Source organism: Onychomys torridus, chromosome 10, assembly GCF_903995425.1.
Source record: "Onychomys torridus chromosome 10, mOncTor1.1, whole genome shotgun sequence".
Taxonomy (NCBI): domain Eukaryota; kingdom Metazoa; phylum Chordata; class Mammalia; order Rodentia; family Cricetidae; genus Onychomys; species Onychomys torridus.
The window spans coordinates 43,492,463-43,510,232 of record NC_050452.1 but is presented as its reverse complement, the minus strand read 5'-3'; the positions used below and the strand labels follow the sequence as shown (position 1 = coordinate 43,510,232).

The 17,770-nt window shown below is 44.5% G+C and overlaps 1 protein-coding gene across 8 annotated transcripts in view; it reads right to left on the bottom strand.

Annotated features, from left to right (window-relative positions):
- The window catches only part of Apbb2 (amyloid beta precursor protein binding family B member 2), a 331,671-nt gene that overhangs the window by 187,558 nt on the left and 126,343 nt on the right, over window positions 1–17,770 (bottom strand). For all 8 annotated transcript variants that reach the window (XM_036201553.1, XM_036201554.1, XM_036201550.1 and 5 more), the window contains one exon: window positions 1,736–1,850. The gene's annotated coding sequence lies outside the window, so the exon portion shown is untranslated. The remainder of the gene's footprint in view (window positions 1–1,735; window positions 1,851–17,770) is intronic.

Below are 17,770 nucleotides of genomic sequence, written 5' to 3'. Positions count from 1 at the left end.
ATTCCTCTCAGAGCCCAAGCAATGGAACTGTAATCATTTTGAAGGAAGAATCACCCTCAAAACACTTCTGAACAGACCCCATGAAATTAGCAATTTTGTAGGCCAAGAAGGAAATGTCAGCGCCTACCAAGGCACGTGAATCAACAGTGGTTCAATAGTGGTACATGCCTTTCAGCTTCCCCTTACGGAAGGGGTAGGGAATCCCCACCCCCCCACTAAGATCACAGTTTATTTCAGCTTTGAGGGTAAGGGACAAAACAGAGATTACATAGGTATTTACATAACCAGTTAAAATGTTAAAGTTTAAAAATATAGAGATCCACCCTCAGCTCCCACAGGCATTGGCCACAGTGTCCGTCTCCCTGCACAGCACCCAGGTACACGTGTTACCCTGGAGACACTCTTTCTAAAAGCAGCTCATTTTGCTTTTTGTTTGAATTATGTTTTTAAAGATTTCTTTCTTTTTATTTCATGTGTATAGATGCTTTGCCTGCATGTATGTACGTGCACCATATGTGTGCCTGGTATCACCAGAGGCCAGAAGAGGACAAGGATCCCTGGGACTGGAGTTACAGATGGTTTTGAGTCACCCTGGGACTGCTATAAAGCAAACCCGGGTCAGTCCTCAAGAAGAATAGCTACTTGATCACTGAGCCATCTCTCCAGCACCAGCAGAGCTCTTAGAGAGATCCCTGTTTGCCCCAAGGCTGCCGGCTTGCTGCTAGTGGTTGATGGGAACCTCTGCTATTGGGATGAGCAATCCATCCCCATGGCTACTAAAACACCACTGTTTCTAATGACCACGCTTACTACACAAGCATTCCAAGAGCTTTCCAACTTTTCTAGGAAGAAAACAAACCTGATCTGTACAAGGAAATGGGGCTGCAGGGTGAGGAAAAATAAACATCACTCTAGGAGCAAAACAAGTGTGGAGGAGACATCCCAAGGCACCCCTGACCTGAAGCCAAAATTCTAGAGCCTCCAAAGGGAAGTCATGAAAATACATGAATTATCTACACAGCTGGAAGACCAAAGTAAGTAAGAAGTAAGACGGTCAAAGACATCAACAGAGGGAGAGACCACGAGACGGGGGTAGTCAATTCTCTTCCCGCAATGTTCAGTTTTCAGGGGGTAAGGACCATCAGAAGAGCAACCACAGCACTTCCCAAAGCCTGCTGGAGGAGCTCCAGGGTTGAAAGGCAGAGAGCCATCTCCAGGCCCGGGTGTCTCCCCTCCGAGAACACTGAGACACAGGAAATAAGCTACTCTACCCAAAGCACACAAAACAAAGACATGCTGGCTGGTGTCTCTCTAGGATGAGAGTAGGGTTTTTGTTTTTGTTTTTTGTTTTTAATGGAATTAAAACAGTCACTGGGAAATGCTTATTAATTTGTGGTATTCCTATTGTTCTAAATGTTTTATACATTGTGATGAAAAAAGAAAAAGCATTTTAAAGGCTATGTATGAATGAATACATTGAGACACTAAAGACTCACCTGATCTTAGAGAAGTACTCGATTATAAAAATACTGATTTAGGTAACATTTTCCACCATCTGATATGAAAAACTTAGAACAAAACGTTCGTCTCCATTTCTAAATACTCTCGCATATATCTTATAAGCATTCACAGGTTAGTGTCCTGTGATATTCCCCAAGAGACGAGAAAGGGGAGGAAGGAAAGGGAGAAGGACAGAAGGAGGAAGAAAGACACACGTACACAGTGGCATACATACATGAGCTGCTTGGACACTCTCGAGCCTGGGGGCACCTTCTGCCCATAGCGACAGTCAGCGTGTTAGCAGGGGACTCCGGAACTCCCAAGGACTCTGGAAACAGTGAGATGGCTAGCTGTTGAGGGAGAGGACACAAAAAAGGTAGAAATAAAACAGTCTTAGGATAATGATCACATTTTTTTCATTAAAATGCTAATGATGACCACCTCCTTCCAGATAACCATGTTTATGAATTATTCATTGTCACATGTGGGAAGAAATCGCTCTGTCCCTGCAGGCAGGCATGGGTTAGCATGTGGCCCCTGCAGTGAGTATGACAAAAGGGTAGGTCCCTAAGAATCCCTGGTCCGGGACGTAAAGTCCGGCAATCCCACAACATTGTGATGATTCTGCATCTCCTTAGTCAATGTCAAGGATGGTACCAGCCTGGCTCATTATGACACCTGAACTAACATCCCACTAATAATATTTTGTAAACTCAAAAGGAAAAAAGAAAATATATTGAATTGGAGAGGCTACATTTCAAAGTGATGAAGAAAGGAAGGAGGGAGGGAGGGAGGGACGGGGGAAGGAAAGGAAAGGAAAGGAAGGGAAAGGAAAGGAAAGGAAAGGAAAGGAAAGGAAAGGAAAGGAAAGGAAAGGAAAGGACACATCTGACACATCAATTACTTCTATACTCTGTATAGAAGACCCCTTTGTGTTCCCTTCTAAAGGTAACAAATATGCACACTTTTACACATTTTTGTGGGCATCAATTAACTTACTATCATTAACTTTTCCTTTAAAAAGCACAGGTTACATCCTTACTCGAGTCCAGCATTCAACAACAAACGAGATGAATAAAGCAGTGACTCCACTTCAGAAAGGGCCCTGTAGGGCAGTGGGTGAACGCAATGATTTGATAGTCATCCAGTAGAGGCCTCCAGCCCAGACGAGAAAAGGTCAGGGAATGCATCCAGGAACAAAGGGTGTCTGCTGTGTCTAAGGCTGGGCTGGAGTTAGCCAAGCGTGGTGAGCATCAAAACGATGGTAAAGGCAGTGGAGAGAAACTGCGTGGTATGGCTTATAGTTCTTGGTCCCTCTCTAGAGTGACACCCATGTTGTCATCCAGGGAAGAAGACTGGGGAGCCAGCTGGCAACTCTGTACCTCTTTCAGAGATCTCTGAGCAGGCCTGGCTGTAGACAGCTAAGCCTGGGTCAGATGTGGGTTTCAGATGGACTCCTCTCTCTGGATGGATCCAAAGGGGCGGGCTGGAAGCAGTGTGAGTCGAGAGGCCAGCCTGCTTGTTACAGCCATGCAGACAGGAGAGGCTGGGGGAAGACTGGGATGGCAGACGTGAGCAGGGCCAGGATGAGACAAAGTAGCGTTTGGAAACATCTAGATGCTAAAAGGAGAACAACTTGAGACCAATGGTAGCAGATGTGAAGTATAGACCACCGGGGAAGGCAGAGCAAGACCCCAATGTCAGTGTGCAGCATTAAAAACTGAGGTGTGGAAGATTCGAGGCCTGGGGAAGAAGACAACCAGATACAAAGCGATAAGGAACTCACAGAGAGAGAGAGAGGGGGGCAGAGACAGAGGCAATGTCACTGAATCACGGAAGGGTTATGGGCAGAGAGAAGCCTGTACCATTAGCGCCAAGAGACAGGCGCTAGCAACGACAGACCAGGAAACCAGCCATGACCTTGTAGTGAAAAGTAGGCTCCAGAGGTCTCCGGAGAAGTGCCATGGGATACGGAGGCAAATGAAAACGAAAACCAAAACCGCTTTTGGTTTTGACACTGAAAAGTCGCTGGCCACCTTGACTGAAGGCTGAGTTAGCAGCATGGGGGAGACAAGTATGGCATCAGCAGAGTAAGTGGAAGAGCATGTCAGGGGACGAGTCACTTTGTAAGAGCTGAAGTACCAGGAGATGCACAGAGCTCTGCACTGAAGGAATCAGGAGAGTGTGAAGGAAGGCGCTGAGAACAGGAGGGAGGGGGAAAGGGTGAATAGCTCGCCAGAGGCAGGAGAGTGGGCAGGAGTTCAGATGAAGGGACTTCCTTGAACAACATCTACACCCCTTGACATTGGAAGGAGCGTAAAGGTTAATCTGGTCATGCTACATTCACAGCAGAAAGGGGGGGGGGGGCGTATTACAGAAGGCAGCCCAAATGACATTTCCATTCTTGAGCATACACGGCAATGCTGGGGAGATGGCAGGTCATATTTGTAAAAACACTTGGGGTGAAAGCAAGAGGTCATGAGTTCAAGTCCCCAGAATGCACATCAAAGCTATGTAAGGCCTCCTGTGCTAGAAAACGGTGGAGGAGTGTGGTGAGGGGGCAGAGACGGGCAGATCCCAAGAGCTCACTGGTCAACCAGCACAGCCTAGTCAAGACAGTAAGCTCAGGTTTGTCTAGAACCCCTGTGGCAGAGAGAGACAGACAGACACAGAGAGACCGAGAATATCCTAGAGGAGGGTTTTCAATGTCCTCCTCCATCCCCTGCATTTGTATACATTGACATCTGCACTTGCGTCGTACACACACACACACACACACACACACACACACACATCATACACAGAAGGAAAGGAAGAGGGGAGAGAGAGAGCGAGCAAAAGCTTGGGACAGTTCTGTGGGGAATGAGTGACAAGCACGTAGTTGAGGAGACAGATCTCATCATTATTGGTCTCTGGTATGCAACCCCTGCCGCCCCCCCCCCCCCAATGAAACCCATTTAACCCTGTTTAAAGGTAAACAAACACGCACGCTGGTAGCTATCAAAGCAAGGAAGCCCATTTCCCGCTAGAATTAAGGCAGTGCATAGGCGATGGTGTGGAAGAAAGCCCTTCCTGAAACCACCTTAGGCTTTGGGTGCCCGGGTGCCCACGTTCCCACGTTCCCACGTTCCCAAGGTTTGCTTACAGTTTCATTAACTAAAGTCATGGTTACGGCTCACCATCTGCCAGTCTTTGTGAGCCATATTCCAACTTCTAAAAGCATAACCCACCTAAGCGGCAACAGGCAGACACTGGCAAATAAAAGCAGGGGTAGGGGGAGTTGAGTGGATTGGGCAGGACACCTGCCGGAGACATCTTAGCCCAATGCCTCTGAAACCGCCCACACACATCCCACCTCAGGCTTTCCCCAACAGGGTTAGGGATGCATGGAGAAGCACAGATACTAGAATAAGTCTGGTAATGGCAAAAGCAGGAATGTTCACTAGAAACCAAACACAATGAAAAAACACCTTGAGGAGATGTGCCACCTCTCGGCAGTCTCTGTGGCCTCGTAAGTCCTGAGGCTGTTCTAACGGTCTGCCTATTCTATACAGAAATGTGATCCAGGCCACCACCGGGGTGACAGTCTCGAAGAACCATGTGGTCTTCACTGGGGTTAGCCACCATAGATCTAGTACTAGAGCCAGCAGAAGCCACTAACTGGGTCATTCATTTTTGTATCCCCGGAGCATGGAAGACAGTCAGCACGCAACAAATGTGGAAGGATCCAATAAACCAGTATCTGACTGAATAATTTTCCTAGCTAAGGGGTAAGGAGGCCAATTAAATGGTGAGAACAGAAACAGCCTGGCTGTCCTAACCTGACAGACTCAAAGGAAAACTGTAAACTGCATCCAACTACATTCATTTTACATAAAAGAGAGTCTTTATGGATTCGTAAATAAATAGCACAAGGTTGGGCTCTGAAATTATGGAACGGTGCTCTTTAAGTGGGAAACAAGCAGGCTCAAAGATTCTGAGCAAACAAAGGAACAGGAGTTGAAGACAACATCTGTTTACCTATTTTGCTGTCCTTCTGGAGGGCAGGATCATCATTCTAACAGCATGGGTGCCTCTCCTCCCCCATGCTCAACCTCACAGCAACCTGCTGGGCTTTTTGACCCATGGGGACCACAAGATAAATAGTGAGGAGAGCATCATGCCTCACTACCTCGAAAATTCATCCCAGGTGCAGTCTGTGCTGCCTTAATGTGTTTGCCATTCCCTTTCAACACGTCAGCTCCGAGGCCTCACAGATCCTACTGAACACATCTCATGTAGTGCACAGAAGAACGCTGTAATTGATATCTGCCTGGAAAGGATCGCAATAATAGAGCTTCCAAAAGGGAGGGGCAGTTTACTAGTATGTGACAGGTTGGTTGGTTGGTTTTTTGTTTTGTTTTGTTTCCCTAACTTGATCTTTCCAGTCTGATTCTGTCCATGATCAGTAAGGAATATGCTGAGAACAATACATCTCCAAGTGCTTTTTTCCAGGCTTACACTTGACCATGGAGCGCACTGGCAGTGCAAAAACAACCCTCTGAGACAACCATTCCCCTTTCCACTTTCAAGAAGGCAAGGGAGCAAGATAAACAACACAGTACTCACTTGAATACAAGCCAGGGCATGGAAGGAATCTATCTGCCAGTCCAAAGTGTTTAGTGTGCAGCTTTCTAATTACTGTATTTATGATACTATCCATAACATATTCCCCACCACAAATGCTCCAGCAGGTCATTAATCCTTGACAAGTACATTAATGTGTCCCCCCTCTCCCGCAAATTCTTATTGTGCTGACGTGGGGCAAAAATGCTAAGAATTTTCTTCAAAGTAAATACTTTATGTCAACAGCCCCAGCCACCACTGGTCCTTGCTTAACTATTTCAGGATAGCATTCCTGTGCAAGTATTTGGTGATACTGACCTTAAAGATGAATTTGCAAACAAAATTTGAATACTGGCTTTGCCCAGTGAACATTTTTTTTTTTTGGTCAGAGGAATAATAGCATGAACTACCAAGAAGGCGACTTGTGTTCTACAAAAATAACATAGCCTGTGACTCATTAAATCACGATGCACCATCATCCTGCTGTTACAACATGGTGAGATTTCTGCTTTAAAAAAAAAAAAAAAAATTCCAAGGAGTAAGTCACTAGAACGGTCAAGATTTTCACAATAACTGACAAGACTACCTGTCTCAGCACTAGATGGGTTTAATTTCAACCACAGAGGATTAATGTTTTTCTCTGAGAATTCGAAGTATGATTAATCATTGTTTGGTAGCAGACGATCATCAATGACACCACTAATTATTTTGCTGTGTTGGAACATGAGCACAGGCGCTCCCAGGGGAAGAAACAGGTCTGCCGTGATCCACAGGAGCTGGCTTTCTTCCACCAGGAGGCACACAGGACAAACTGAAAATCAGAAGGACCACTGAAGCGCCATCACCAGCTACAAACCATACCACAAAGAGGCAGAGTCACAGGCAAGTTCTTGACACAGGCTTGAAGCCAAGATCACATGGAGACGGAGTGTAAGACTGACTTTGCGCGTGCGTGCGTGTGCGTGCGTGCGTGCGTGCGTGCGTGAACGCACGCACGCATGTGCTGGGGGACCTGGATATGGGCAACCTGGTATAGGCCAGTGGCAAGGTTCTCAGAATCTTCGGGGTGCACAGGGCTTTTGTCCTCTGGCCCAAGGCCTGTCTGTGGTCACTAGGTTTGGAGGATGTTCCACTGCCTTCTCTCTTCAGGCTGCTTCCCCTCTCACCCTGAAGAGCTACCTGAAGTCCCAAGCTTCCCTTTTCTTCAACTCAGCAATGGTTTTTAAAACCAAAGTACTGAAGTATGAGAGAACGAAGCTTAACATACCAAGCTACAAACAAGGTCTGAAGTGTGCATGGTGACTGAACATACAAGACTGTTGAGAAGCCTTCTTTGTTGATTTCTTAGCTCTTAGAAAATTCCAGTATTAGTCCTTAAGCGTTTGAAGTCACGAAGTACAAACACAGCCAAGTCTAACCCAGGCCCTTTGATGTTACTTGTTGAGTGACCTCCTGTTCTTCCACAAGACTTCTTTTAGAGAAATTTAGTAAGGGAAATCTCCAGAAACGATAGAAACAGTGATTCTCCTGCGAGCTAGCTCTGGAAACCAAGAACATACTTGAAACCTGGAGAATTGAGAGCTTTCTCACTGTACTCGTAAGAGGCTGTAGGGGCAATGAGCCTTTGTATCTGTAAAATAGGCTCATGATGCCTCCCTCCACACAGCTCTCAGTGAGAATAGAAGGCTCTGGAAAGAGAAAAAGATGAACGAAACTTTTAAGTAGAAACAGAGTACATAACCCACCGTGAGACAGCCCTATGTGATTTACATTACCCTGCCAAGGCTCTTCTCCAAACAGTAACAATAATGATTATAATTCTTAGTATTTGAGACAGAGTCTCATGTTGCCTAGGCTGGCCTGAGCCAAATATTTCTGATAAACACTGCTTTTTGGCTAATAAATAAATTGTCCATAACTATTCAAGAAGAAATACAAATATTATATGACTTCCAGATTTGAGTTTTTATTCTCTATTTTGTTTTCCTGCTCCTGTTTCTCCTTTAGCATCTAGCTGAAGTTCTTTCTTTCTTTACAGAATCTTCCTCGGCTTTTTCCTCTTTTTAAGAATAATCTTTGCGGTAACTGTTATAGAACAAATCTGTTAGCTAGCAGTGTGTGAAACATCTTCCTATACCTTACTGTGGAGGGTCAAAGGTTCTCACGCTCACAGGTAGCACTAGAGAAACCAGGAACATTAAACCTGCAGGCTTTTCTCTTCAACAGAAGGGATTTACGTCAGTTTCGGTCAAGAAGGCTGGAAGTAGATGCAGTTAATAATCTGGTGATCTTGTGCTATCTGGAGAGCCAGGCTTTCCCCAAATCCCCCTAGACTCCTGAGCATTGTTTCTCAGTCAACAGTACCCACTCTTATCAAAGAGGTCTCATGTACTTTGCAAAAAAGTCCATCCACTATTATGCTCACCCCAGACGCTCCCTCCCTAGACCCTCATCCTGAGCATCATTTCTCGGTTAAGAGAACCCATTCTTATGGAAGAGGCACTTTACAAAAAGATACGTGCTTTGCAAAGGAGTTCCCATGCAATCATGCCTTAAGCTCTGTTGTGATAACTGTCACAGGACACTTTTCTCCAAAGGTGTACCATGCTCAAATATGTCAAAAATAAACAGCTTGGGGTCAGACTCTACAAGTGTGGCCGGCACTGGCTGACAAAGTCGTGATGAACTGGATGTCAGTCTTGCCCCTTGTAGGTCCTTCCTCTGCCAGCCAACATCTGTGGGGATCTACCCCTTATCTCCCTCCAATGATTTGGTTTTCTCTTTATTTGTTTTTATTACACTTTCAAAAACAGGCAGAACATTCTGCAAAGCAGCCAGCACCCAGGAGACAAGCAGAAAGATTTCTATGAGTTTGAGGCCAGCCTGGTCTACAGAGTGAGTTCCAGGACAGCCAGGACTACACAGAATCCTACCACACCCAATTCTTCTTGAAAAGAATTACTGTGTCCCTGGGTCTTTTGATGTTAAAACAGTGAGAAAAATGGACGGGAGAGATGGCTCAGTGGTTAAGAGCACTGGCTACTCTTCCAGAAGTCTTGAGTTCAATTCTCAGCACCCACATGGTAGCTCACAACCATCTGTAATGAGCTCTGGTGTCCTCTTCTGGCTTGCAGATACATATACATAAAATATAAATAAATCTAAAAAATAAAACAAACAAAAACACTATATCCCCAGCACCAAGATAATATTCTAAAAAAAAAAGTGAGAAAAATATACATCTACCAAAACATACTAAAGTAAGACAAGCAAATATCTTTAAGAATTGTCAAAAATAATAAATGAAAAAACACTCTAAAAAAAACACAGAAAGAGAATAAAGTTGTTATTTTAACTTCCAGCAACATCTCCATCATCTGTTTTAGCAAGGCCACTTCCCCCTCAGCTCTACATTAAATAATCTGATCATTAAATCTGTGAAAACCACAAGGGATGTGCCCATCTCATTAAAACTGTGCGTGTGTGAGCTACGATAATGAGGGAGAGCATCTATTTTGGTTTTAAGACAGAAGTACTTCCTGCCCGTTGCTTAGTGCAGAGACACTTCTAGGAAGTTTTACCACAAAACAGATGCCCCTGGAGTGAGTCTGTCACGAGGCAACAGGAGTCCTCAGGCAGGAACACTTCCTCCCAGAACCTCCGCAGACTCTCAACCTTGATTTACCAACAGGGATCACAAGGTGTTCAAAGCAGAAACCACTAACTCCACCGTATGGAGCTGCACACTTCTTTAAGGTGTTATCGGCTCTACCAGAAGCCAGATCATGTTGCTTTAATCACTCAAACCCTGCAGGATTCGAAAACCCTTCAAATTGGAACTGGCTGCCATTTTGTTTACAACAGACGAGAAAAGCAAAAGGATCCTTGATGTACCTTAATTACATTAAACACTGCACGGAATTCCTCATTCTTCCTCTTATATTTTAGAACAGTGTATTGATAACTAGAATTTGCAAGGGTCTTTTTTGATTCAAATTTTGTTTTTTATAATTTTGTGAGTATTCAATGTACATCATTTTCCACCTCTTCCTCTATCCACTCCAACTCTTCCCATGCCTCCCCATTTCCTCTTGAATACATAACCTCTCTTTCAACTATTATTGATGCAGAGAGACAGACAGACAGAGACAGAGAGAGTGTAAGCCCCTGCCGACTCCATTTAATGTCGCTCATATGTGTACGTTTAAGGATGATAAGGAAAGTTGGACGAGAGGTGATATTTGGTCCTGATTCTGGAGTTGTGTTTATATATCCAGTGACAGAAGCCTTTGGCACTATTGTCTTTGAATGAATTGTACCGGAGTAATGGAGGATTGCCCACCATTCTTCCATTGAATCTGTAGAGGTGTTCTTCATGGGAGCGCCAGTCCTTGCAGAACACAATGCTGGAGACAGTAGTCCCCAGAAAACAGTGTTTCTTCCAACTCAAGTCTTTTTTTTTTTTTTTTTTTTAAAGAAAACTAGGAAAGATTGACCCACCTGGGATGGTGGTTCTGTAAAACCCTAAGGTTTATAAAGAAGCCATATTCCAAAATGTTGGAAAAGTTATTCTTGTGGCATTATTCTTACGGCTGGCTTTTAGGCCAGACTTCAGTTTGTAGCATTAACTGACTTTCCCCCCATTACATATACACCACCCTAGTCAGGATATTTCACGCAGTTCACTTCGAAAGTGAGAGTGACTATCTCTGAAAAAGCCTGAAGGATGAGAGTAACCACAAGAATCCTTCTTCAGTGCAGATTAACTGGTAACTTCAGTTACACGTGGCAGATGATAACCATGTGTGCAACACCATTCCCTTATAAATGCCATGAAGTGAGGGCCAGAAATAAACCCCAAAGATGCCAAAGAACAGAAGAAGACAAAGGCAGTGGAAATAATTTGGAAGACACAGACAACAAACAGGCCTCCAATGAGTGACACTTCAAAGCCCAGACAGAGACAACTTAAATGTCTACCCTCAGAGCTGTCAAGAAGTTGGGCACAGAACCTTATAAATATCAAGGTGCAGCTACAGTGGAAAAGGGGGCTGTAAGAAGAAGGCAGGTGGGGGCAGCCGCCACAAAGCATCTTAAGTACGAAGTTTCAACACCTTTCCCTAGCCATGAAGCTGCCATTTCCCTTCTCTTCCCTCAGCAGAAAATTCAGGTTTGCTCTTGTGTAAGGATGCGGAGAGGATCGGGACTCAAGGACCAGGAACAGTAAGTGGTGGGCAATGGGGGGGGGGGGGGTGTCCAAATTTGCACTCAGCCTAGAGAACCCTAAAGCCCTTTCTTTGTTAGGCTCCCAGAGCACTGGCAGAGTAGGAGATGTGAAGACTTTTCTGGAGAAACTACCCAGGTCAAGACAAAGATCTACAGTTAGCACAAGGGGCAAAGGGGCTTCTGAAAGCCATTCTATGTCAATGCCACCAGTTTCCACGCCTTGCCCAGGACCATCACATACAGACAAATGATGGGTGGGACCAGCAGTTGTGTGGTAGAGATGCTACAGTGATAGTCAAGAAGAACATGGGAGGGATCAGAGTCAACCCTGGACGCAAACTTCAAAAACACATGATCAATAACAATTCACACACAAACAAAAACAATAACCCTAGCAGCCAAAGACATGTCTCGGCCACCTATGCCCCCTGCTGGCCTCCATGTGCACCTGCACACACATGACACACACACAGAAGTAGACACACGAATGAAAATGAAAGCAAAGCTAAAGGAGTTTTGGTTTTTGTTTTGTTTTGTTTTAAGTCACATACAAAGAAAATGTAAGGAACAGCACCTCACAATACAATTAAAACACCAACAAACCTGGGAGCAGAAGAAAATGGCAGAAGCCCACCAAGGTTTCCAGGGAAAATGAATCCTACTTTAAATTCAGCATACCATGAAAGGGGGGGACTAAATGATGTTTTCACACGGGCCAGATCACATCACCTACACTTTCTAAAGAAGCCACTGTGCAACATGCCTCCCCAAAGGGTCAAAGTCAAGAGGTGGCATCCAATAAGCAGGTCAATCCAGAATTCCCACATGGGGGTCAAACCACTGAGCAAATGGCCACAGGGGTAAATTGTCTAGAGAGGACAAGAGAGCAGAGGACACCAAGGAAAAATCATCACATAAAATGAAACACAGAAAACCTGTAAGACAGGCCAGTGTTTGATCTTGTTTGAGAATCTGAGGATGAATAAACAGGGTAGGAAAAAAAAACACAGAGCAAAATCAGAAATTAGTATGATACTTAAGAGAAAAAAAAAAGCCATAATAGAGTGCAGAGACAGCCTGTGAAAATACATTAAGTATCTTGAAGAATGAAGGGCAGGTATTAGAAGAAAAATAAAAGATCTAAACCTTTAATACCAAAAGCATCCTCAAGAGGAAGTCAATGTTCAGTGTGTAAAACGGAATCTTAGCACCTCTTCCTGCTGCTGTGCTAACAAAAGGATCTGTTTCAGTCCATAGTTCAAGTGCACCATGGCCGGGAAATCAAGGTGACTAGGGCTTAGAGAACTTGGTCACATCCCATCCATAATCAGGAAACAGAACATGATCAATGCATACTGCTGCCCTGTTCAACCCCAAGTAACATCATCAAGGTCACGCTCCACAGTATGCCAGAGGACCACCTCACAGGCGATTCTAGATCCCGTGAAGCTGACGAACAACACAGATCACCACAAATTGTAAACAAATCAAAAAGAAACTTCAATATAAACTTACTAATTGGTTATATGGAAGCTAATAACCAAAGAAGAACTAAGTGAATTCAGAGAAGGTGCACCACTGAAATGATAATGCAAATAAATGGAGCAGGAACTGGCAAGGTATAGATCTGTATGACTGCAACTTAAAAATGAAATTTTAGCCAGGTGGTGGCGGTGGCAGCAGTGGAGCATGCCCTTAATCCCAGCACTCAGGAGTCAGGGGCAGGTGGATCTCTGTGAGTTTGAGGCCAGTCAGTTCCAGGACAGGCAGAGCAACACAAAGAAACCCTGCCTTAAAAAAACAACAACAAAAAGACAAAAATAATGAAATTTTATGGCTTGGAGATGAGTCAGTGGGGTAAAAGGGTTTGCTGTGCAAGCATGAGGTCCTGAGTTCAGATCTCCAGCCAGGCATGGCAGCGTCTGTAATCCTGGTGCTGGGGAATTGAGGGTCAGAGGGGGACAGGAAGACATTGTGGCTTGGGAGCCTCCAGTATAGCTTATAAACTACAAGTTCCAGGTTTAGTGAGAGACCCAGACTCAAGGGCAATACATCAGAGAAAAAGGACACTTGATGTCCTGTGCTGGTGTGCATCCAGTGGCATGTACACATCCACACATGTACGTCTCTCTCTCTCTCACACACACACACAACACACACAGTCTTTAATAGAGTGGAAATCAATCAATGAAATGCATAAAACCACCCAAGTATAAAAGACAGACTGATGGGAAAGTTCAAGGTCTGGTTTATAAACAAGGAAACAGATAAATCTTAATTAGCTCCTTCTGGGTAATCAAGCTGCTCAGTCAGTTTCATTTATTTCATTTTATTACGTTGGGGAACGGGGCGAGAAGTCAACGATAACCAGTCTCCACAGCTGTGGTTTACATCAGTTAGCACAGAGCAAAAGCAAAGGGGCCCCAGACACCACTGCACCAGCAAGAACTGGGTGGCCTGGCGAGATGTTCACAGTGGCCACGGACACCTGTCACCAAGTCTGATGTCCTCAGTTCAGAGACAGATTCCTACAAGCTGTCCTCTGACCTCCGCACATCCACCTAGGTCTGTCTGTGTGCACCCACAGATCACATCGACAAAATCAGTCAATCAGTGCAATTTAAAAAAAAGTCAACCATCTTGGCTGTCACAAGTTCACCTGCTATCATTTCAGGTGGATAAACATCTCAACTGCTACCTCTCTCCTCTCTCCAAGTCCAACTGTAGCTTCTCTCCGTGGGTCTATCTGACGGGCAAAGGAGAGAGAATATACAGCATTGGAACCCTGATCCCATATTTAGGGAATCCCTCACTTTGTGAATTTTGCTAGGAGACATCCTTCTCGACATAAAAATGGCCATGTACTCATCTTTCCAGAGTCCTGTGCAACCAAGGTGTGAGCACACGACTCAACCTTACACCAACCAGGAATTTAGAGCCATGGATACAAAGATGTCTGAAGCTGCAAGGATCTGACATGACATGAGTAACAGCCATCTCCAGCCCAGGGGCAGCAAGGGCTGAAGGACCAGGGTTGGCCCTGGGTGTCTGTCCCATGTTGAGCTATCACTATAAACACCGACATCCAGTGTTCAACAGTATCGACTCTACAGAGAACTAACCCTAATGTATAATGGCTATAAGTCAGTCATCTAGTCTTCCAATCCAGAGCCTACCTGGGATGTCAATCTACTCCCTCTCTTCTTCAATCCCTCGGCCAGGCCCCATTGCTTCTCTGTGAGAAGCCTGACTTGCTGTACTGCCCAGAAGACACAGGTAGACAACAGCAATGGTCTTCTGGAGGAGAGGATGAAATGTTTATGGTTCTTCAAATTCCAGAGCAGAACAGATGGCCAAGGGGAAAGGTCATGTTTAAACATACAAATGAAACTTGTTTCTGCCATGCTCTAAGGTTAAGGGTGGTGTTCATTAGCTCTCCTTTTCTTTTTTTTTTCCCCCCAAGAGCTGAGGACCAAACCCAGGGCCTTGCGCTTGCTAGGCAAGCGCTCTACCACTGAGCTAAATCCCCAACCCCTAGCTTTCCTCTTCTTTGCCTTCTTTTCCTCCATCAGTCACCACATTCCAAGTTCTAACTCTCTGAGCAACTGGACAAGAAGCACTCTGAATGGCGGCATCCAATGGGAGTGGCCGCTGTTCCCTGCCAGCCAGGGATTCACACTTAGGAGTCCAGTCGTGGCGGGCAGAGGAACAGTGGGGGAGGAGGTGTGATTTTTCTTCGCTTTTCTGCTGAGACTCAGTTTTCTGTGAAATGGGGCGGTCTGGAGCAAGCAGTCAAGAGCTACACACAACCATGAAAACGCAAACCCAGGCATCCAGAGGTTTAGACTCAGCCGTGGACCATCAACATTGCTGAAAGGCTGTAGTATCCATCAGCACAGGGCACAGCGGCATCTTCAGTTCCAAGTCTGAGGATGCTGAACCCAGGCAATCTATCTGCACATGTCTTGGGCTGGCCACACACATTTTGCAGACCAAGCTAGAAGTGAAGCTAGGTATCTCAGAATAAACTGTGGACATGACTGAAAGGGCTTCATGAAAGAGTCAACGGCCATAGTAACATTAATAGAAATGAAGACACAGAGAGAGAAAATGCCTCACTGTGGTAACCATGTGTCTCTGGAAACTGAGGAAGCCCTTCGTGACAAAGAACAGCTCGTTTTTACTGGTTGTGCTAGAAGATACACACTCCATAAAGACGGTTTACAGAATAAATGAGAAATTTGGTGAACACACCCAAGTTTCTTTACAGCATTGTCTTCCAGAAAGACTTGCCAAGAAATCAGTCTCTCAGTCACAGCCATCAGGCTAAACATCATTTTGGGGGAGGGGGGATGATTTCATTTGGGATGATGATGTAAATCCTACTTCAAATGCCGTCAACTGTCAGGCCATCTTTAACTAAAGATTCCCTGTGCTGTGAGTCCCCTTGAAACAGCCAATGGTCACTAGACAGTTTCACTTCCCAGGTGTCCAAATGAGTTAATGTTGTACTCCTGTGGCGTTTGTGTGTGTACCGTGTGTATATGTGTATGTATGCATCTATGTCCGGGCGTGCATATGAAGACTGGAAGTCAATGCCGGTGTCTTCCTAGATCGCTGATTTGTTGAGACAAGGCCTCTCACGACAACTGATTGGCTACACTGGTTGACCCGCTTCAGGAATGCTCTGGTCTCCTCCAGTTACAGATACTGGCTGCTACAGCTGGCTTTGCATGGGTGTCAGCGAGTCCAAACTGCGGCCATCATGCATGCATAGCAGTTACTTCACCGGCTGAGCTCTCCCCCGTTCCCATGTGTGTTTTCAATGTTTTTTAAGTTAGTGTATACAGTAATGGGTTTCGTTATGGCATCCTCATATATACCTTTTGTCGATCACCCTCTTCCATCCCCCCTCACCCTTTGTACTCTCCCTCTTGGAGTAGCTGCCTCTCCCCTTCATGTTGCTCATCCTGTACCACCCCACCCACCTCCTCAAACCCCTTCTTCCTCACTTACGGTGCCCATGTTAGCTTCAGGACTAATAGCCACAGTCACACCATCATCTACAAAAATGAAAATCGAGGATCCACCTATGAGAGAGGGCAACAGGTGTCCTTCTCAGTCTTACCCTTTCTAGATCCGTCCATCATCCTGGAAATGTCACCATTTCAATTTCCTTTGTGGCTTAATAAAATGCCAGTGTGTATTCGTTCCCTCGTGCATCTGTTGATGGGACTCTACAGTAGTCCTGCTTCCTTACTATCGTGTACAACGACCACAGATCTTCAGCTATCTCGGTGGAAGGACATGCAGTCTAACTATATGCCCGGGGTGGATGAGCTGGGGCGTATGTTAGTTCTAGGTTTAATTCTGAGAAACCTCCACATTGATCTCTAAAGTCTGCACCACACCAATTGGCTCTCACCAACGGTGAAGAAAAACTTCTCTTTCCCTGCATCCTCACCAGCGTTATTTTGTTTAGTTTTGTTTTCTGATGATGGCTATTCTAACCGGGGTAAGAAAGAATACTGAAGCCACTTTTAATTAGCATTTCTACTCCCAAATTTATTCTATAGGAATAGCATTATCTGGATTATCTCTTATAAGCATGCACATATAGATATCTAAGTATGTGTGTATGTGTGGATGGATGGATGGATGGAGATTAAACCCAGGACCCTTTGCATGTAAACTAGAGACTATCACTGAATCACACCCCCAGCCCCTCTATAAATATTAAACAGCCTCAACAAAATAGTAGGCCAAGTTCAATAGTATTTTTTAAAGATTATACACCATGTCTATAATAGATTAGTTTCTGGAATACAAGGATAGCTCAATATATGAATTATCAATTAATCTATATCAATTGATGTAATATACTATATATTAGCAGAAAAAAAGAAAAATATCATTTTGATGGATACAGAAAAAGCATTAGAAAAATTCAACTTTTTCATGACTGAAATGAGCAATGAACGTGACATAGAAAGAAAACTGTTTCATCATAATAGAAACATACACAAATATCTCACAGTTCATATTTGATGATATGTGACTGGAAACACTTCTATGCTCAGGAAGACAATAGCAACATTATTCTAATTGTGCCTTTCAACATATTACTGCCTGTCTCAGACAAAGTCACCATGCAAGACAAACAACTTGAGTTGTATTCTTAACTCTGCTTGCAAAATGACACTACCTTACACGTAGAAAATCCCAAATATATACACACACACTCACACGTGTAAATGTACGTGCATGCATGCACACACACCCCAAAAGTTAGAATGAATGAATTCAGCAAAATTGCAGGATATAAAATGCACATACAAAAATCAGTTGTATTTCTATATAATCACAAATAATAATGATAACAATATAATAATAATAATAATAATGAGGAGGAGAAGAGGAAGAGAGGGAGGAGGGAGTG